The sequence below is a fragment of the Ranitomeya variabilis genome, chromosome 6, assembly GCF_051348905.1.
Source record: "Ranitomeya variabilis isolate aRanVar5 chromosome 6, aRanVar5.hap1, whole genome shotgun sequence".
Taxonomy (NCBI): domain Eukaryota; kingdom Metazoa; phylum Chordata; class Amphibia; order Anura; family Dendrobatidae; genus Ranitomeya; species Ranitomeya variabilis.
The window spans coordinates 76,122,537-76,145,601 of NC_135237.1; positions in this window are offsets into that span (position 1 = coordinate 76,122,537).

The window sequence follows — 23,065 nt, forward strand, 5'->3', positions numbered from 1 at the left end:
AGATAGGGGCAAAATTCTTTGGTGAATTGGAAAGTGCGGGGTTAAAATTTCGCCTCACAACATAGCCTATGACGCTCTTGGGGTCCAGACGTGTGACTGTGCAAAATTTTGTGGCTGTAGCTGCGACGGTGCAGATGCCAATCCCGGACATACACACACACATACACACATTCAGCTTTATATATTAGATATCTACAATTCTTTTACGCGATAAAGGATCAAAGTAAATTGTATCCACTTGTAAGGGGGATGTACTAGATTAATAGAAAAATTGTTAGATGTAGGGGTAAAAACAAAGTAGTGTAGTCACAATGGTATCGATCATTTTTGGATGATAAAATACATTTTTAACTTTAAAGGTAATCAAAAATGGAAACAAGATTTTGGATTTATCTCTGAAGGGGGATGGGATAATACAATGAAGGAGATTTATAGAGTCTCATTTACAATTGTTACCATATGACAAAATCTTTATACAGGATGGGGATGAGACAAGATGATATACATGGAAAGTGTGTAGACATAATGCATCTCATTTATAGATTACTAGATGGCAGCCCGATTCTAAAGAATCGGGAGTCTAGAATCCATATATACTTTATTTATTCAAATGTAAGAATAATACAATTAATAAATAATAGTAAGAAAGAACAAAAAATGGCTGCACTCACCAGCTCTTGACAATTCTTGACAGTACGGCACATTTCTGATTGGTCGCTCGCAGCAGGCGGCAACCAATCAGAAAAGTGCCGCGCACCACGAAGGCATATATCTTTGTCCACCCTGAGCGGGTGTAGGACGCTAGTGACGTCACTTATCTCCGGACATTATCTCCGGACAAAGCCACGGAAGTTGGCACAAATTGCCGGAAGTAGTATTCTAGGCAATTATATATTAGATTTTAATGTTATCAGTGTTTACCTTTGAACGTTTATATTGTATTGTCCTGTCACCAGCCATGTGTACGATTATCGGCCGAAAGCCTCTCTGGAACCAATAATCACCCCATGTAAAGGTATCTTTATAAGTTAAAGATTCAGAATACTATGACTTTTATCATATCCTGAACAGTCAAGTTTTTTATGAACCGTTAAGGTTTTCTGGTTGAAGTAAAAAAAACTCTGAGTGTTTACAGTTTGAAACCATAAAATGTTGAAAAATTATGTCATTCTTGAGTATATCACTCAATGGTGCTCATAAACGTGTCAAATTTGATCTATAATATACTTTAATATACGTTACTTTAATCTTTAATATACTTAAGAACAGGGCCCCAGACATCACACAGGGGGTCTGAAACACCGCACAGTGGTCCAAAATATCGCTGTGCTCTGCCTGGGGCCCCATATGCTGCCTGGGGCCCCATATGCTGCCTGGGGCCCCTGTGCTCTGCCTGGGGCCCCTGTGCTCTGCCTGGGGCCCCATGTTCTGCCTGGGGCCCCTGTGCTCTGCCTGGGGCCACTGTGCTCTGCCTGGGGCCCCATATGCTGCCTGGGGCCCCTGTGCTCTGCCTGGGGCCCCATATGATGCCTGGGGCCCCTGTGCTCTGCCTGGGGCCCCATAGGCTGCCTGGGGCCCCTGTGCTCTTCCTGGGACCACTGTGCTCTGCCTGGGGCCCCATAGGCTGCCTGGGGCCCCTGTGCTCTGCCTGGGGCCCCTGTGCTCTGCCTGGGGCCCCATGTTCTGCCTGGGGCCACTGTGCTCTGCCTGGGGCCCCATAGGCTGCCTGGGGCCCCTGTGCTCTGCCTGGGACCACTGTGCTCTGCCTGGGGCTCCATATGCTACCTGGGGCCCCTGTGCTCTGCCTGGGGCCACTGTGCTCTGCCTGGGGCCCCATATGCTGCCTGGGGCCCCTGTGCTCTGCCTGGGGCCCCTGTGCTCTGCCTGGGGCCCCATGTTCTGCCTGGGGCCCCTGTGCTCTGCCTGGGGCCACTGTGCTCTGCCTGGGGCCCCATGTTCTGCCTGGGGCCACTGTGCTCTGCCTGGGGCCCCATAAGCTGCCTGGGGCCCCTGTGCTCTGCCTGGGACCACTGTGCTCTGCCTGGGGCCCCATATGCTGCCTGGGGCCCCTGTGGTCTGCCTGGGGCCACTGTGCTCTGCCTGGGGCCCCATATGCTGCCTGGGGCCACTGCTCTGCCTGGGGCCCCATATGCTGCCTGGGGCCCCTGTGCTCTGCCTGGGGCCCCATATGCTGCCTGGGGCCCCTGTGCTCTGCCTGGGGCCCCTGTGCTCTGCCTGGGGCCCCATGTTCTGCCTGGGGCCCCTGTGCTCTGCCTGGGGCCACTGTGCTCTGCCTGGGGCCCCATATGCTGCCTGGGGCCCCTGTGCTCTGCCTGGGGCCCCATATGCTGCCTGGGGCCCCTGTGCTCTGCCTGGGGCCCCTGTGCTCTGCCTGGGGCCCCATATGCTGCCTGGGGCCCAATATGCTGCCTGGGGCCCCTGTGCTCTGCCTGGGGCCCCTGTGCTCTGCCTGGGGCCCCATGTTCTGCCTGGGGCCCCTGTGCTCTGCCTGGGGCCACTGTGCGCTGCCTGGGGCCCCTGTGCTCTGCCTGGGGCCCCATATGCTGCCTGGGGCCCCATATGCTGCCTGGGGCCCCTGTGCTCTGCCTGGGGCCCCTGTGCTCTGCCTGGGGCCCCATGTTCTGCCTGGGGCCCCTGTGCTCTGCCTGGGGCCACTGTGCTCTGCCTGGGGCCCCATATGCTGCCTGGGGCCCCTGTGCTCTGCCTGGGGCCCCATATGCTGCCTGGGGCCCCTGTGCTCTGCCTGGGGCCCCATATGCTGCCTGGGGCCCCTGTGCTCTGCCTGGGGCCACTGTGCTCTGCCTGGGGCCCCTGTGCTCTGCCTGGGGCCCCATGTTCTGCCTGGGGCCCCTGTGCTCTGCCTGGGGCTACTGTGCTCTGCCTGGGGCCCCATATGCTGCCTGGGGCCCCTGTGCTCTGCCTGGGGCCCCATATGCTGCCTGGGGCCCCTGTGCTCTGCCTGGGGCCCCTGTGCTCTGCCTGGGGCCCCATGTTCTGCCTGGGGCCCCTGTGCTCTGCCTGGGGCCACTGTGCTCTGCCTGGGGCCCCATATGCTGCCTGGGGCCCCTGTGCTCTGCCTGGGGCCCCATATGCTGCCTGGGGCCCCTGTGCTCTGCCTGGGGCCACTGTGCTCTGCCTGGGGCCCCATAGGCTGCCTGGGGCCCCTGTGCTCTGCCTGGGACCACTGTGCTCCGGACATTAGCTCCGGACATTAGCTCCGGACATTAGCTGCGGACAAAGCCACGGAAGTTGGCACAAATTGCAGGAAGTAGTATTCTAGGCAATTATACACTCACCGGCCACTTTATTAGGTACACCATGCTAGTAACGGGTTGGACCCCCTTTTGCCTTCAGAACTGCCTCAATTCTTCGTGGCATAGATTCAACAAGGTGCTGGAAGCATTCCTCAGAGATTTTGGTCCATATTGACATGATGGCATCACACAGTTGCCGCAGATTTGTCGGCTGCACATCCCAAAGATGCTCCATACAAGGCAGGATGGATCCATGCTTTCATGTTGTTTACGCCAAAATCTGACCCTACCATCCGAATGTCGCAGCAGATATCGAGACTCATCAGACCAAGCAACGTTTTTCCAATCTTCTACTGTCCAATTTCGATGAGCTTGTGCAAATTGTAGCCTCAGTTTCCTGTTCTTAGCTGAAAGGAGTGGTACCCGGTGTGGTCTTCTGCTGCTGTAGCCCATCTGCCTCAAAGTTCGACGCACTGTGCGTTCAGAGATGCTCTTAGGCCTACCTTGGTTGTAACGGGTGGCGATTTGAGTCACTGTTGCCTTTCTATCAGCTCGAACCAGTCTGCCCATTCTCCTCTGACCTCTGGCATCAACAAGGCATTTCCGCCCACAGAACTGCCGCTCACTGGATTTTTTTTCTTTTTCGGGCCATTCTCTGTAAACCCTAGAGATGGTTGTGCGTGAAAATCCCAGTAGATCAGCAGTTTCTGAAATACTCAGACCAGCCCTTCTGGCACCAACAACCATGCCACGTTCAAAGGCACTCAAATCACCTTTCTTCCCCATACTGATGCTCGGTTTGAACTGCAGGAGATTGTCTTGACCATGTCTACATGCCTAAATGCACTGAGTTGCCGCCATGTGATTGGCTGATTAGAAATTAAGTGTTAACAAGAAGTTGGACAGGTGTACCTAATAAAGTGGCCGGTGAGTGTATATTAGATTGGATATATTGGATAGTTGTATGCAAGATAGTTGAAAAAGTCGGCGAACTCGAAGTGGATTGTGACCTACTGATGTGCAAAAAAATTGAAGGAAAATATGCAGGATCGGATTAGTTGATTCTAAAATAGAGGAGTTCATTTATGAATCCAAAGGAAAACTAAATAGTCTCAGGGATAAATTGTTAAAAGGAGAGGAGGAGAGAAATCAATATATATTTATGTTTTGTTTTCTGGATATTGAAGTTGTTGGGGTCGGGCATCATTTATGTTCATTCTATTTCATGATTATCTTTTATAAAGAGAAAAATAAAAATGTAATAAAAGAGAAATGCAAAAAAGCAAAAACAAGTTTTCTCTGAGTTTCACAGGTGGTTAAGAATACACAAATTACAAATATGTCAGTGTTATTTACTAGCTTTGAAAGGCTTTTACAAAAGTCAATTACAAAAATGTGATTGTTTTTGCACCATTATTTTGTATTAACTTTTATGGAAAAACCCACTGGCCTACAACGTACAGGTATATAGTGAGGTATATGAATAAACCAGTAAATTTTCACATAGACCGCAGTGAATTTTGTGGCTGCGGTTTCTTTACCACAGGTCATGAGTTTGAAATGACAAGCAACGAGAAAAAGATGAGAATTAATATAATACACGGGAGCAGTCATATGCCGGCACCAAGGCTGGCATTAGGGCATTGTTGGCAGTGACCTAACTAGAGTCTGATGGGCCCCGGTGCAAGATTTGGACTGGACCCCCTGCCATCCTGAATAAATTATATATATGCCCGCTCCATCCTGGTATATATGTGCCTGATCCTGACACCATTCTGATATATATATTTACCATTCTGCTATATGTCCCTTATCCGGTTCCCCATCCTGGTAAATATTTGTCCCCGTACTGTGGCTGTTCTGTAATGTATAAAAGAAAATAAACCATTATACTCAGTCACCAGTGGCTTACATAGAAGTCATGGGGACCCATGTAAGAAGTATAATGCACCCCCACAGTCCTCTATATAATATACTGCACAGTTCATAGTCATCCATGTAGTATAATCAAATGCACCTCCATAGTCATCCATAAAGTATAATGCACAGCCCATAGTCCTTGATAAAGTATAATGCACCCCATAGTACTTCATAGTAGTAAAATGCACCCCATAGTCCTCCTATAAAGTATTATGCACCCCATAGTCCTCCATATATCATAATGTGCACCACAGTCCTCCATATTGTAACATGCACACTCCATAGTCCTCCATATAATATAATGCACCCCATAGTCCTATAAAATATTATACACCAACATAGTCATCCTATAAAGTATAATGCACCCCCATAGTTATCCTATAAATTATAATGCACCCCATAGTCCTCATATAAAGTATTATGCAACCACATAGTCATCCTATAAAGTATAATGCACCCCATAATCATCCTATAAAGTATAATGCGCCATCGTAGTTATCCATAGTAATATGGCCCCTGATTCTTTTTTGTAATAAATACTCAAGGTTTCTTCGTTCCCACAACGCGTGTGTCCTCAGACATCACTGTATAACAGTATAACAGTGAGCAGAGCTGAGATTAAAACCGAAATCTACAAGACACTGACATCCTTTACAATATAACTTACGGCCATGACCTTTTAGCCCCAGTGACAGCATTCTATAATCCTGCCCATATGACTCCAATTCGCCCTGCAAGGCAAAAAAAGGGACCGTTTATAATGCTCACCAACGAGGTGAACCGGTCCAAAGGGCATCGCTGGTCTTGGTCGTGCCTCATCTCTTATTGGAATGCCGTCGTCCTGTGCTTCGTGTGGATGATGGGTCCTACGTCATCCACACAGTGTTACCCTTCATTCTTTTAGGCAGGTCACACCTTCTAACCGAAAAATATAATATAAATATAATGTTATACTGATCAGAACTTTGCTTTCCTGATACAAAGCTCTAAATCTCTTGTATAGACAGATTTTAAAAAGAACATGCTGGTTACCTGCAGCCGCCACTAGAGGGAGCTTACGAGCTAACTGCATACATATTATGCAGCTATGTATACAGCTTTATCATATAACTATATTTCTTATAGTTTAGAAAGCGCTGTATACAATGTAGCCATAATCAGGAGTGGAGGAAAACAAATAAATGTAAGATGTATAAAACAAGACTGTAAAATGCTAAGCATCCTGCGTAATGGAATGACAGAATATCCACTTCTTATTAGCGATCCGTAGCTCTATATTTATTAGAACTGCATCATATTAATCTTTAATGACTTGGGGGCTTCTGGTATCATTACAATGTGTGCACAGAAGAACATTTGCAACCTCGCAGATGTTCGTACGGGAAAAGTGATAATGTTATGGAGAGGAAATACCGCTTGAAGCCACAGAATTATGGAGATGCAGACATAATAAAGGAGATCTGCTCTGTTCAGAAGCATAAATGGTCTCAAACAGTAAACTTACTCTCTGATCAAGCGCTGAACCAGTGTATTAGACCAGGCGCTTCTTTTCTTTCTTTTTTTTCAATGTTCTTTTTATTGAGAGAAAATTATATAACATTATATTCAGGTAAAGTAACAAAATTCAGTAATTCAATTGTATTACAGGAAAGACAGGCGCTTCTTTTCAATAAGATAAAATGTATCACCATTTTTTACTGATGAAAGCCATACACTGGAACATTTATTATCTGGTTGTATTTTTTTTACTTTTTGCCCCTGATTCTGGGGTCAGCCATTGACCCCTTCATTAAACAGTAACCATTCTTTTTTATTTTTATTTTTTCCATAAATCAATATTACAAGTAAAGATGGGAAACTTTACAAAATATCAGAGAAACTGGCTTCTTTCTCCTTTTCAGCGAACATAGAAAAACTAAAAAAAACACAACATGAAGAGAAGACTCACCAAAGCCTTGTCAGATGACAAATGCACTCGCAGGGTGCAGCAGGCCCCCGATAATAAATGCTAAAGCAGCACAGGTGCAAGCTACTGATGAGAGCAACCACACACTCGCCCACACATTAGAGGGGTTGGCTGCCTAGTAGCAAAAATGCACACAGGTATGGCTTGCATAAGACGCTATTCACACAGATAAATGTGATGCACAGTGTCTGGACAACCTATTGATCACGCCCATAGTATTAGCAGGCGGGCCGTCCAGCACTATATATATACACATGAGGACCCTTGACGTTGGGTTGCAGGCTTATCCATTTTGGCCAAAATTGTAACTAATACCTCATCTAATGTATTATATACATTATTTAATTTTTCATCTTTTTTGCACTTTTTATCATTTTGCAGGGTGCGGCAGGGCCCCTTTATGCTGTTTCTTGTGTGTTGCATGTATATATATATAGTGCTGGACGGCCCGCCTGCTAATACTATGGGCGTGATCAATAGGTTGTCCAGACAATGTGGATCACATTTCTCTGTGTGAATAGTGTCTTATGCAAGCCTTACCTGTGTGCATTTTTGCTACTAGGCAGCCAACCCCTCTAAGGCTACTTTCACACTAGCGTCGTGCGCTGCACGTCGCTATGCGACGTGGCGGCGCACCGACGCTAGCTGTGGAAGCGCCGCACAACGGGGGCAGCGGATGCTGTTTTTCAACGCATCCGCTGCCCCATTGTGAGGTGCGGGGAGGCGGGGGCGGAGTTCCGGCCGCACATGCGCGGTCGGAAAAGACGGGAACGACACACCAAAAAACGTTACAAGCAACGTTTTTTGGTGGCGACGGTCCGACGCAACCGTCGCACGATGGTTGCGACGTGTGGCAATGTGTCGCACTGCGTCGTTAATAAAAGTCTATGGAGAAAAAACGCATCCTGCAAGCACTTTTGCAGGATGCGTTTTTTCCTCCAAAACGACGCATAGCGACGTGCAGTGCACGACGCTAGTGTGAAAGTAGCCTAATGTGTGGGCGAGTGGGTGGTTGCTCTCATCAGTAGCTTGCTCCTGTGCTGCTTTAGCATTTATTATCGGGGGCCTGCTGCACCCTGTGAGTGCATTTGTCATCTGACAAGGTTTTGGTGAGTCTGCTCTTCATGTTGTGTTTCTTTCTCCTTTTACATTGATTTTCAACTCACAATTATTGGTAAAATCTGTCTTCAGTGAATACGGATTTTAACATTACTGAGCTAGCAGGTGGCAGTTAGTGCTCATAAAAGGAGGTAGAGGCAAACACAAACATTCTACTGCAAGTTCTTCTGAAACATTAAAAGGGTTTTCCCACTAAAAAAATAAATTTTAATTAATAGATCTTTGAATAAAATTAAGTTCCACAATTGGATGGGTTAAAATAAAATGTTCCTGTGCTGAGGTAATCTTATAAATGTGCCCCTGCTGCGTAATGGCTGGCTGTGTCTGACACTGAGATGTGAGCTTATGTACTGACAGCTATTGAATTACATTGTACATGAAATTAGACTTTATACACATTGATCCAAATAAAATATATTTTACAGACTTTTCTGATGTAGTAAAAATGCAATAAAATCCTAAAGTCGTGCATGCGGATTTCAGTGTGGACTGTCCTGTTGCTTTTACCTTTTGTGCTGCATTGTATAACCAGATACCCTAAGAAGAATACAAAGTAGTCTTCTATGAACTTGAATAGTGCGATAGTCTGACTTATCGAAAAATCCAAAGTACGGATGCAGAAAATTTACAAGAATGCCGTTTACCACTTTTTGTTGTGGTTTCTTTTTTTGCAGTTGAGGGTTCCATAAAACTGAATGGTCTTGTTCCTCACTACAGGATAACCCCACCTAAAACAGCAATCCCACTTGATGAACGGCTGCCGATTGGTGGCAGCTCATTGGCTGCAGCAGTCACATGACACAAGCACGTCGCTCTCCAGGAACAACAGTGCTGACATTGCTGGAAATGAACCTTTGCAAGAAGTGAGTATGGATTGTTTTTATTTTCATTTGGGTCCTGAATTTATTTAGCTGGGGTTATCCAGTTGTCGACTTCCCCTTTAAGTTTGCACTTAAACCTCATTTGCATAGAAATTAAAACACCAATTTTTGTTCAGTCAGGGAGCTACAGATTGCATAAGTGAAGGTTGGGCTGATATTATCTTTCAGAGAGGAACATGACTGAATGGACAGTATGAAGGAGAGAATCATGCTGACCGATTCCCTGTAAAGGGGTTGTCCTCCCTAAAATGAAAAGTCTGCCATCACCCTGTGTGAGTGCAGACTTAGGAACCCCCCACTGTGTACTGTGAGGATTCGCTTGTGATGCATGCTTTATGCATACTCCCGGGCAGAAGGTGTCAGACTTATTAGTTTATACCAGACAATCCCTTTAAGCTATCTGCTATGTTGGAATGAATATGGGAATGGAGCTACTTAGATTGCAGAGCCGGCCCTGAAATTAAAGCAACAAAGCGGCACTCAGCAATAAACTATATTAGTAAGTTTATGCCACTAGACAACTCCAATAAAGGCAAATCTTTCCTTTAATGTCGGAGTGTAAGATAACTAACAATAGCTCGAAGTGAATACTTGAAGACTGGGCATAAATAAATAATGCGCAGTCCATAAACTGCTCTCTATGTGGTGCTGGAATACACCTTTTAATGCTAAAATCCAAACTGCTCAAAAACAAGACACTTGGTGAATCATCAACTAACAGCATGATACGGGAAAGATATATATCTTGGTACCTAACAGCAAACATTTTAGCACCAGGAGCACAATATACATTTTCATTAACCCCTTTACCCCCAAGGGTGGTTTGCAAGTTAATGACCGGGCCAATTTTTACAATTCTGACCACTGTCCCTTTATGAGGTTATAACTCTGGAACGCTTCAATGAATCCCAGTGATTTTGACATTGTTTTCTCGTGACATATTGTACTTCATGACAGTGGTAAAATTTCTTTGATGTTACCTGCGTTTATTTGTGAAAAAAAAATTTTTGAAAATTTTGCGATTTTTCAACTTTGAATTTTTATGCCCTTAAATCACAGAGATATGTCACACAAAATACTTAAAAAGTAACATTTCCCACATGTCTACTTTACATCAGCACAATTTTGGAACCAAATTTTTTTTTTGTTAGGGAGTTATAAGGGTTAAAAGTTGACCAGAAATTTCTCATTTTTGCAACACCATTTTTTTCAGGGACCACATCACATTTGAAGTCACTTTGAGGGGTCTATATGATAGAAAATACCCAAGTGTGACACCAGTCTAAAAACTGCACCCCTCAAGGTACTCAAAACCACATTCAAGAAGTTTATTAACCCTTCAAGTGTTTCACAGGAATTTTTGGAATGTTTAAAAAAAAAATGAACATTTAACTTTTTTTCACCAAAAATTTAATTTAGCTCCAATTTGTTTTATTTTACCAAGGGTAACAAGAGAAATTGGACCCCAAAACTTGTTGTACAATTTGTTCTGAGTACGACGATACCCCATATGTGGGTGTAAACCACTGTTTGGGTGCATGGCAGAGCTCGGAAGTGAAGGAGCACCATTTGACTTTTCAATGCAAAATTGACAGGAATTGAGATGGGACGCCATGTTGGGTTTGGAGAGCCCCTGATGTGCCTAAACATTGAAACCCCCACAAGTGACACCATTTTAGAACGTAGACCCCCTAAGGAACTTATCTAGATGTGTGCTGAGCACTTTGACCCACCAAGTGCTTCACAGAAGTTGATAATGTAGAGCTGTAAAAATAAAAAATCATATTTTTTCACAAAAATGATCTTTTCGACCCCAATTTTTTATTTTCCCAAGGGTAACAGAAGAAATTGAACCCCAAAAGTTGTTGTGCAATTTGCCCTGAGTACGCTGATACCCCATATGTGGGGGGAACCACTGTTTGGGCTCATGGCAGAGCTCGGAAGGGAAGGAGCGCTGTTTGGAATGCAGACTTAGATGGATTGGTCTGCAGGCATCACATTGCATTTGCAGAGCCCCTGATGTACCTAAACAGTAAAAAAAACACAAGTGACCCCATATTGGAAACTAGACCTCCCAAGGAACTTATCTAGATGTGTTGTGAGAACTTTGAACCCCCAAGTGTTTCACTACAGTTTATAATGCAGAGCCATGAAAATAAAAAATCATTTTTTTCCCACAAAAATTATATTTTAGCCCCCAAAATTTTTATTTTCCCAAGGGTAACCGGAGAATTTGGACCCCAAAAGTTGTTGTCCAAATTGTCCTGAGTACGCTAGTACCCCATTTGTTGGGTTAAACCTCTGTTTGGGTGCACTTTTTCAATGCAGAATTGTCTGGAATTGAGATCGGACGCCATGTTGCTTTTGGAGAGCCCCTGATGTGCCTAAACAGTGGAAACCCCCCAATTCTAACTGAAACCCTAACCCAGATACACCCCTAATCCCAACCCTAACCATAACCCTAACCACACCCCTAAACCGAACATGCCCCTAATCCCAACCACATCCCTAACCCCAACACACCCCTAAACCTAATCCCATCCCTTACCACACCCCTAACTCCAACACACCCCTAACCCTAATCCCAACCATAACCCTAACCACACCCCTAACCCTGGCACACCCCTAACCCTAATCCCAACCCTAATCCTAACCGTAAATGTAATCCAATCCCTAACCCTAACTGTAGCCATAACCCTAACTTTAGCCCCAACCCTAACTTTAGCCCCAACCCTAACCCTAACTTTAGCCCCAACCCTAACTATAGCCCCAACCCCAACCGTAACCCTAAATGTAGCCCCAACCCTAACCCTAACTGTTGTCCCAACCCTAACCCTAACTGTAGCCCCAACCCCAACCCTAACTGTAGCCCCAACCCTAACTGTAGCCCTAACCCTAACTTTAGCCCCAAACCTAATACTAACTTTAGCCCCAACCCTAACCCTAACCCTAATGGGAAAATGGAAATAAATACATTTTGTAAATTTTATTATATTTCCCTAACTAAGGGGGTGATGAAGGGGGGTTTGATTTACTTTTATAGCGGATTTTTTAGCGGTTTTTTTTAATTGGCAGCTGTCACACTAAAACACGCTTTTTATTGAAAAAAATAGTATTTTCGTTTCCACATTTTGGGAGCTATAATTTTTCCATATTTTACACACATGGACCCGTAGAAGCGCCTGTGCGTGAAACGGCCGTCGTCCGTCTTGTCTCTGCACACTCCCTCACTGCTCCCTCTTCATGCCATAGCCTGTATTGTGCCGTGTTTGATATGGAATGCCACGCTTAATAAAGGATGAATTACAGTGGAAGGAACCGGGTGAGTGCCGCATTCTTTCTTTATCTCCGTTCTCATGTGAATCATTGACTCTATCTGCAGAGCACCACCCCAACTTCAATAGTAGCTGACTCCGTCTGACCTTTGAAGAAGCTATTAGCCTCGTAGCTGGATTGTTTTATGACAGCTTGTTCAGTGCCGATCTGTTACTGTTTGTCTTTCTTGCGCTTTTCCATATTTTAGTCCACAGAGTCATGTGAGGTCTTGTTTTTTGCCGGACAAGTTGATGTTTTTATTAGTACCATTTTCGGGAACGTGACATTTTTTGATCGCTTTTTATTCCGATTTTTTGTGAGGCACAATGAACAAAAAAGGAAAAAAAGTTTGTTCCCGCTCCAAAATTTTAAAATTCCAAATCTTTATTGGTCCATAATAAAAACATAGGCTGAGTAACTCTCCATAGCACAATAGGAAACGAGCTCGTTTCCTATTGTGCTATGGAGAGTTACTCAGCCTATGTTTTTATTATGGACCAATAAAGATTTGGAATTTTAAAATTTTGGAGCTGGAACGAACTTTTTTTCCTTTTTCTATTCAACACTACGTACATCAACGTGGAAGTTCCGTGCACCTGCTGAGGCTGCCTGGTGAGCTGGCTTTTTGTTTCTTATTTTGTGTTTACAATGAACAAAAACCAGCAATTTGTGAATTTCTTTTTGGGGGGGGCGTTTATACTGTTCCACGTTTGATAAAATGGATAAAGTAGTTTTATTCTTTGGGTCAGTACGATTACAGCGATACCTCATTTATATATATTTTTTTTATGTTTTGGCTCTTTTATACGATAAAATCTATTTTATATAAAAAATAATTATTTTTGCATTGCTTTATTCTGAGGACTATAACTTTTTTATTTTTTCGCTGATGATGCTGCATTGCGGCTCGTTTTTTGCGGGACAAGATGACGTTCTCAGCGGTACCATGGTTATTTATATCCGTCATTTTGATCGCGTGTTATTCCACTTTTTGTTCGGCGGTATGATAATAAAGCGTTGTTTTTTGCCCATTTTTTTTTTTTTCGGTGATCACTGAAGGGAATGACTAGTTGGACAGTTTTATAGGTCGGGTCGTTACCGACGCAGCAATACTAAATATGTGTACTTTTATTGTTTTTTTTATTTAGACAAAGAAATGTATTTATTGGAACAATATATTTTTTTTTCTTTATTTAGGATTTTTTTTTTTTACACGTGTAAATATTGTTTATTTTTACTTGTTTACATTGCCCTGGGGGGGGAGGGGCATAACGGTATAGTGTCAGGTCGCTGCTCTGACACTTTACAGTGCACTGTGTCAGATCAGCGATCTGACAGGCACTGCAGGGAGGCTTGCCGGCACCTGCTCTGAGGGGGCGTTTGCAAGCCACCTCACTGTAGGGCCTGGAAGGCCCCCGCGGCCATTTTGGATCCGGAGCCTGCAGGGAGGAGGAGGTAGGAGACCCTCAGATCAATGCATCCCGTTGCTCCAAGGGTCTCAGGGGAGCACCCAGGGAGCCCCCTCCCTGCGCGATGCTTCCCTATGCTGCCGGAACGCTGCGATCATGTTTGATTGCAGTGTTCCGGGGGTTAAAGTGCTGGGAGCGGTCCGTGACCCCTCCTGGCACATAGTGCCGGATGTCAGCTGCGATAGTCAGCTGACACCCAGCCCCATTCGGCCGCGCTCCCCCCATGAGCGTGGCTGATCGGTAATGACGTACTATCCCATCGGTGGTCATAGGGGCCCACCCCACCTCGACGGGATAGTACGTCATATGTTAGAAAGTGGTTAAAGCACTGTGTAATTGCATTATTGCATAAAAGTCGAATGTTACATTTTACCTGAAGTCTACAGCACTTTGTGTATGACTGTCTGTCAATGCATCAGGTATTTATAAGCTGTGATACGTTATAGAGCAGTGACTCTGTAGATGAATTATGTGTCTCCCTGCTTCTCAGGTATATAGTATGTTTATTTCTGTTTACTGAAGCCCCCATTCTCCCCCCATACACATTTGCTGGCTGTCCTCCGACTGATAGTTCAGCGAATCATTTGGCCGGTAGCTATCTCGGCCATCATTCCCATATACAGGAGCGTTGGTTCGGACCAGCGTCCTGTATTCTCTATGAGAGAACTAGTGTCATTCATGTCTGAGAACAAAAGGATCGGCAGTCCGAAATTAGACATGCCGGATCCTTAATTCCCCGGACAATCAATTGTCCGGGGCTCCCATACACATTAGACTGTCGGCTGAACCCGTTGTTGTCAGTGGGTACGGCCTACATTAGTCTACTGTATATGGGGACTTTAGGCATTGTGACCAATCAATAAAAATTGTTAGACATTATTATCTAAGTTTAAACATACAAAAGACCATTTTAAGATTAATACGTAGTAATTGTAAACTTCAGACTAGCAAAGCACTGGGTCTTATATTTGGAGTAATGCTTCTCAATGTAGATTGTACAGGTAGGTCGCCATACACAGTTCTTCTTTTCACTCCCTATGATCCTTACGGTTCATGTAACACTTGCAAAACAAGACAACGTAAGCACTTCGACAAGTGTTAAAAGTACCGCGATGCCTGGCCCAGATTAACCAGCCCCTTTTATGTACACAAAGAAAAGTTGGGAGAGATTTGGCCAATCACTAACACGACTTGGATGTTGGCAGCAAGAGATTACAAAAACCAGTTAGTTATATAGACACAAACCTTCATCAATGTTTGGTCACTAATGAAGCTAATCGGTTTGCAATGTAAATGGAATTTAGTTTATGCATTTGCAAATAAAAAACCCTTAAAGTGAATGTGTTAGTAGAAATAACCCACCGTAGCCATCTATATTGGCATACAGGTCATGGAAAGTTGAATAAATTAATAACTTGACATCTGCGATCTAATGTCTTATTCCAGAGAAATCCACATCTTCATAATATGTAAATGATCTGTTAAAATCTATGGGCCGGACAGAGATCTCCTTGAGAATCTGTCTCCAGCGCTTATTTTAAATGAAAGGGGGTCTTAACAGTGTGAGACATGTAGAGCAGACTGTCAGTCATTACATGTCTCATACTGGTAACGCTTCTTGTCATTTCAAACAAGTTCTGGAGGCAGATTCTCAATGAGATCTATGTCACATAGATCTTAGCAGCTCAGTTACATACAAGAAAAATGTGTTTTTCTCTGGAATGAAACATCGCACCTCAGACATCAAGGTAGCATTCTATTCAACTTTCTATGACCTGCATTCCCATATTGACGGCTTAGGAGGGTTGATCCTACTGACAGGTTCAATTTAATGGCCATTTCATAATTTGCAGCGTTATTAAAGTAACTTTTATTTTTAATGTTTTGCCATTTTTCACTGTTTTTATAATCAAAAGGAGAGTGACTTTTCAATGAAAGACCTGAGGTTGGCCCTTCTGCACTTGCAATTAAAACTTGAAAAATGCTGAAAGAATTGACATGCAGCAGATATGAAACGGCTTCAAATCTGCAAGGAAAATATAAGCAGCATGTTTGCTCGTACAGTAAAGTGCTGTATATTTTTTGTGGCAAAAAAAAGCGCCGAAACAAAATAGGTAAAAACGCAACATGTGAACATACCTTAATAAAAAATATGATCGTTTGTTAGTATGTTAGATGCCAGCTGCTGTTCATTATTGAACCACTAGGTGGAGATGTTATTCCTTGGAAATAAATACAAACTTTATTATAAAATCCCAACAAAAGTCGTCTGTCATTAAACAAACATTTAAGCATGAGCAATTTATTAGTTTGGGTAAAGTTTCTGAGAATCATTTGTAATGACAATATAAAAGCTCGAGTTATGGTAAGGAACGTTCACTCAACAATACGCTTTTTAGTCAATAGAATATACAGATTTTTTGACAACAAGAGGAATAACTCCTAATTAGGCTTATTTGTTTCTCCTAAATGTTTTTTGGGCGGACTGTAATTTTGATGGATTATTCCTTGGAAAGATGATGAGCAGAATAAAGGAGCAGTGGTGCACCAGCGAAAATGGCTTCTCTGTGAGGCTGTGTGCACACGCTCAGAATTTTTCACGTTTGTTCGGCGGTTTACCGCTATAAAAACGCGATAAAACCGCTAAAAAAAGCTTCCAGTAAGCATCCTATTATTAGAATGCATTCCGCATTTTTTGTGCACATGCTGCGTTTTTTTCCAGAGCGGAAACTCATTCCGGAAAAAATGCAGCATGTTCATTATTTGTGTGGAATCGCGGCGATTCTGTACACATAGGAATTATTATTATTATTTATTTATATAGCACCATTAATTCCATGGTGCTGTACATGAGAAGGGGTCACATACAGGGTTATAGATATCATTTACAGTACACAAATTTACAATGACAGACTGGTACAGAGGGGAGAGGACCCTGTCCTTGCGGACTTACATCCTACATTCTACATTCTAGGAATGCATTGATCCGCTTACTTTCCACATGGGGCTATGACCACCATGCGGGAAGTAAGCGGATCATGTGCGGTTGGTTCCCAGGGTGGAGGAGAGAAGACTCTCCTCCACAGAGTGGGCACCAAATCCCTGTTAAAAAAAAGAATTAAAATAAAAAATAGTGATATACTTACCTTCTGATGGCCCCCGGAGTCCTCCCGTCTCCCAGCGTTGCATGCGGCGGCTTCCGTTCCCAGGGATGCATTGCGGCAATAACACGTGATGATGTAGCGGTCTTGTGAGATCGCTACGTCATCATCTCGCGAGACCGCTACGTCATCTCCGGTCATTGCTGCTATGCATTCTTGGGACCGGAGCGTCGCAAGGAGCGGGAAAGGCGCCGGAAGGTGAGAATATAATGAATTTTTATTTTTTTTAAATTATTTTTAACATTAGATCTTTTTACTATTAATGCTGCATAGGCAGCATCAATAGTAAAAAGTTGGCCACACTTGTCAAACCCTATGCTTGACAAGTGTGACCAACCTGTCAATCAGTTTTCCAAGCGATGGTACAGATCGCTTGGAAACCGCAAGCATTCTGCAAGCTAATTACGCTTGCAAAACGCTAGTGTTTAGCGGGAATACGCATGCCAATTCCGTATACGTATTTCCCGTGGCAGGGAGTTCCGGAATTGCCCTGGAAATTTCCGCGGCAATTCCGGACGTGTGCACATAGCCTGATTCTTTACTAAAAACAGCGCCTTGTATTAGATTGTGGTAGTGCATGGTACTGCAGCTGAGTCCCATTCCCTTAAAAAGGACTGAGCTTTCTGGACTTCTGGCTAAATTCTCGAATGCTGTGGGATTCATTCAACAGCTCAATTTTATCTGGCCCTTTTTTGGAGTTTTGACTGAAATTGTGTCTTTTTTTTCTCTGTTCACACAAAGGAAATAAACATGTGTATAACAAAACGTGTAATTGCAATAATTTTCTGGGAGACATACTTCATTTTCTGGAACAATTTCAAGGGTGCCAACGCTTTTGGCCATGACTGTATGGATTTATTATTTTAGATCCCCATAGCTGGCAATGAGGGTGGATTTTATCCTTTCAGTAAAGTACATAGAGACAAGTCTTCATGTCTTGTGCAGAAATGGACATTCCATTCCATACCTTATTTCTGAGGTTAGTTCAGACACAGAGTGGTTTTAGCTGTTATTTTTTCAGGAGAAAGGTAAATACACTGCTGCAATTCATTCATTACCGCTATAAAGTGCACTTACAGAGGACTTGCACTAACCGCACTATGAAATGCTACCATTTGTGATTCATCTATATCTGTTCAATTATTTATTCAAGAACCTATCTCTTGGTTTGGACCATTACTGATTGTGGACTGTCTCTCTGTATTATATTTGCGTACACATAGCATATTGCACATGGTATGCTATAAGTGATGTGATAATAAAGGTGGTCATACATAAAATTTTAAATTATTCAAACCTTTTTACCCCAAAAGATAATTTGCCGCCAGGGAACCCTGCAGTGTCTTACTCCCCAGTTCATAACAAAAGAAAAATTGATTGTGTAAAGAGACATTATGGCCAAATAAATGTTCAACTGAGAGTTATTTAATGGATATGGTCAACTTAAAGTGGAACTATATTTTCAAGTAACTTTTCAGAATAAACTCATGTGTGTGTACATGAAGAATAACACTATTTCCATAAATTATATGACTTGTATCCTCCATTTTCACCTGTTTCCCCTGTATTGACTTTATCTTTATTTTACAACTGACTCTGAGCTGGTGGAAGGAGACTAGTCCTTATGATGTCTCCCACGCACCAAACACAAACAAAAAGGAATTTCTACTTTCTTTTCCCTTTGGTGGTACCAAGACGAAAGCAGCATAGGTATGGAGTAAATTATACAACAGTATTGAACAGTGTATCTGTGAATCCAGCCCTAAAATAATCTCCATAATCCTTTTCTCTATCTCTCTGCTTTCCTCCCTTTCTCTATAACCTAACACCTCAATGAGCTGTGAATCATCGTTGTCTTGAACAGGATGGATTCGAGCTTTTTCTTTTGAAGAGTCAATGATGAGTTCAGGGGTAGGGAAAAAAATGACTCATAAGTGGAGAAAGAATAAGTTTTCTCTGATATATTACATAGTTTCTTATATTTGCTTGTACTAATGATTTATGCAAAGTTTTATGATTTTTCTCAGTATCAATACAAATAGATCTTCATCCATGTGGTCTCTGTCGCCAGTAGCACCTATCTCTAATCTCAGATTACATGCTGGAATCCACCATAGTTAGATACTATGTCCAAATAAATTGACAATGCTTGTGATACCATGTCCAGAATAGAGAGCTTTGGCTAATACATCTTTCATGCATGCATACCCTAATAATACTTGTGATCAGGGATTATACCACAAAGTATTAACATTGCTGAAATTGTAAATTGTACTTGAAAAATAAGGGAACATTTCACCTCAACTTAACATTTATAACAATAAAGTAACCACTAGTTCTGTATTTAAACATTTTAAAGTGATTCTCTATAATTTAGAAAAAAACGTTAAAAATCCTAAAGTTTCAAAACGAACAAATATCCATATACTTACTGATATAATGATTCTGTGACATCAGCATGGAACGAAGACTATACTTATATCATTATTATAATTGATAAACAAGAACGGATATGGGACTGGAAAAATATGGATCTGAGATTGGGGACAGTTCCGGTTAAAAAAGGTAATTATTATATTACAGTCTTTTTTATTCTAGGTGTGTTAAAGACTTGTAATAAATCTTTGGAAAATCTATTAAGGAGATGGACTGTCTGTTATTCAGCTAAGGTTGAATTGTATTTTGGTAATGCAGCAAGGAAACAATAGAATCAGAGCTGGAAGGGACTTTGTGCCCAACCCCCTGCTCAGTGCTGGATTCACTAAACCAGTGATGGCGAACCTATGACACGCGTGTCAGTGCTGACACGCGTAGTCATTTTCAGTGACACGCTGCCGCCGGCCGCGGCCCCATAGAAATTGCTTCTTTCCCAGGGTCTGAAGGAGAGGAAACTCTCCTTCAGGCCCTGGGAACCATATTAATATGTAAAATAAAGAATTAAAATAAAAAATATTGCTATACTCACCTCTCCGACGCAGCCTGGACGTCCGCGAGGGAACCGGCAGCGTTGTTTGCTTAAAAATCGCGGTTTTCCTTCCTTACTTGAAGTCCCGGCTTGTGATTGGTTGCGTGCCGCCCATGTGACCGAGACGCGACCAATCACAGCAAGCCGTGACGTAATTTTAGGTCCTTCAGGATTTTAAAATTACGTTCCGGCGTTGTGATTGGTTGCGTGCGGTCACATGGGCGACGCAACCAATCACAACGCCGGAACGTAATTTTAAAATCCTGAAGGACCTAAAATTACGTCACGGCTTGCTGTGATTGGTCGCGTCTCGGTCACATGGGCGGCACGCAACCAATCACAAGCCGGGACTTCAAGTAAGGAAGGAAAACCGCGATTTTTAAGCAAACAACGCTGCCGGTTCCCTCGCGGACGTCCAGGCTGCGTCGGAGAGGTGAGTATAGCAATATTTTTTATTTTAATTCTTTATTTTACACACATTAATGTTGTTTCGATACCGATACCCGATACCACAAAAGTATCGGATCTCGGTATCGGAATTCCGATACAGCAAATATCGGCCGATACCCGATACTTGCGGTATCGGAATGCTAAACAATGGCATCCGATCCGATTTTTTATCGGATCGGATGCCATGCAGGAGGTCTGTGGGTCCAAACAACAGAGCTCCGGTGCAGAGCGTCTAGGCCTGGGACTTCCGGTAGGCTAGGCGCAGCTCCCGGAAGTCCCAGGCCTCTGCGTCGGATCTGTGTTGTTTGGGCGACATTGCGCTACTCCCTGCTGCGCCGATCAGAAGTCCCAGGCTGCACCGACCAGAAGTCCCAGGCTGCACTTCTGAGGCCTGAGGAGATAGCTGTCTGGACTCAGGCCCTGTGATAGCTGTCTGGAGGCCCTGTGATAGCTGTCTGGACTCAGGCCCTGTGATAGCTGTCTGGAGGCCCTGTGATTGCTGTCTGGAGGCCCTGTGATAGCTGTCTGGACTCAGGCCCTGTGATTGCTGTCTGGACTCAGGCCCTGTGATTGCTGTCTGGACTCAGGCCCTGTGATTGCTGTCTGGACTCAGGCCCTGTGATTGCTGTCTGGACTCAGGCCCTGTGATTGCTGTCTGGACTCAGGCCCTGTGATTGCTGTCTGGACTCAGGCCCTGTGATTGCTGTCTGGACTCAGGCCCTGTGATTGCTGTCTGGACTCAGGCCCTGTGATTGCTGTCTGGACTCAGGCCCTGTGATTGCTGTCTGGACTCAGGCCCTGTGATTGCTGTCTGGACTCAGGCCCTGTGATTGCTGTCTGGACTCAGGCCCTGTGATTGCTGTCTGGACTCAGGCCCTGTGATGATTGCTGTCTGGACTCAGGCCCTGTGATGATTGCTGTCTGGACTCAGGCCCTGTGATGATTGCTGTCTGGACTCAGGCCCTGTGATGATTGCTGTCTGGACTCAGGCCCTGTGATGATTGCTGTCTGGACTCAGGCCCTGTGATGATTGCTGTCTGGACTCAGGCCCTGTGATGATTGCTGTCTGGACTCAGGCCCTGTGATGATTGCTGTCTGGACTCAGGCCCTGTGATGATTGCTGTCTGGACTCAGGCCCTGTGATGATTGCTGTCTGGACTCAGGCCCTGTGATTGCTGTCTGGACTCAGGCCCTGTGATTGCTGTCTGGAGGCCCTGTGACTACTACAGCAACCATCATCCAGTGAACTGTGGGGTGTCATTGGCCATTACTGAGATAAGTGAGAGGGAGGCATCAGTGATGGCGAACCTGTGGCAGTCCAGCTGTTGCAAAACTACAATTCCCATCATGGCTGGCCATTCAAAGCAAAGGCTTTGGCTGTGAAGACATGATGGGAATTGTAGTTTTGCAACAGCTGGAGTGCCACAGGTTCGCCATCACTGGAAGAATTCCCTCTCCCCCTCACTTATCTTAGTTCACGGCACCCCACACAAGTTAAATAATAGCAAGACCAACAAAAGAAACCAACTGACAGATGAACAAAGAAGTCACTAAGCAGGAAAGTTAATTCTAATTATACATATTTGTTATTTAAACTATACATGTCGCAAAATTATGTTTTTTTATCAAGGTGACACACCACCCAAGTTATGCTCGGTTTTTTGGCGAATTTTGACACACCGAGCTCAAAAGGTTGCCCATCACTGCACTAAACCATCAAATGTTTCAGAACACTCAGGTAGGTCTTTATCTGAATGGGGGAAGAGCAAAATGAATGAGTCACATAGCCTGAATTAAGCCAAATACTGTTCTTATGACATGTCCTAAAAGAAAAGGTTCATATATAAAACCCGACTGTTAGAGACTAGCAGACTGGCGTTCATCAATTGCATTGTGCATGGTTTGTTTGTAACTATTCCTGCTAAAGAATCACTAAACTTACATTTGTTTTGCTGCTGCTATCCAGCACTGGAAGTTATTTAACAGTGAAAATCATTTTTATTAAAGGGGTATTCTTAAGTTTGGAAATTATCCCCTATCCAAAGAATAAAAGACAACTTCCCAATTGATGGGAGTCCAACCACTAAGGTCCCCATCGATCCTGAGAGCTGTGGCTCTGAAGGCCTTGTGTGAATGAAATGGTGGTTGATCATGTGCACAGGCGTTCCGTTCATTCTTTATGAGTCTACTGTAGATAGCTGAGCGTTGAGCGCGGTTGATCTTCGGCACACCCAAAAATAGAACTGCAGTGACAGTGTGCATGATCAACTACCACTCCATTCAAGTTCTTGAGATTGGGGTGGAACCCAGGGATTTCACCTCAGTAATTTATTCTGTATCCCCATCAATAGGGGATAACTTCCAAACTTGAGAATACACTCTTAAGCAATTTGGCTTCAGTCCTGAAAAACTTTGCATCTAAATGGCCTCCAAACCACTGCATACTCCTTTGTCTACTTGTGTAGCTTTTATGTACTCTGCACTGGGAGCATGAACTCTAGCAGTGGAAGAGGAGGACCGTCAGGATTGTGTTCGATTTCCTAC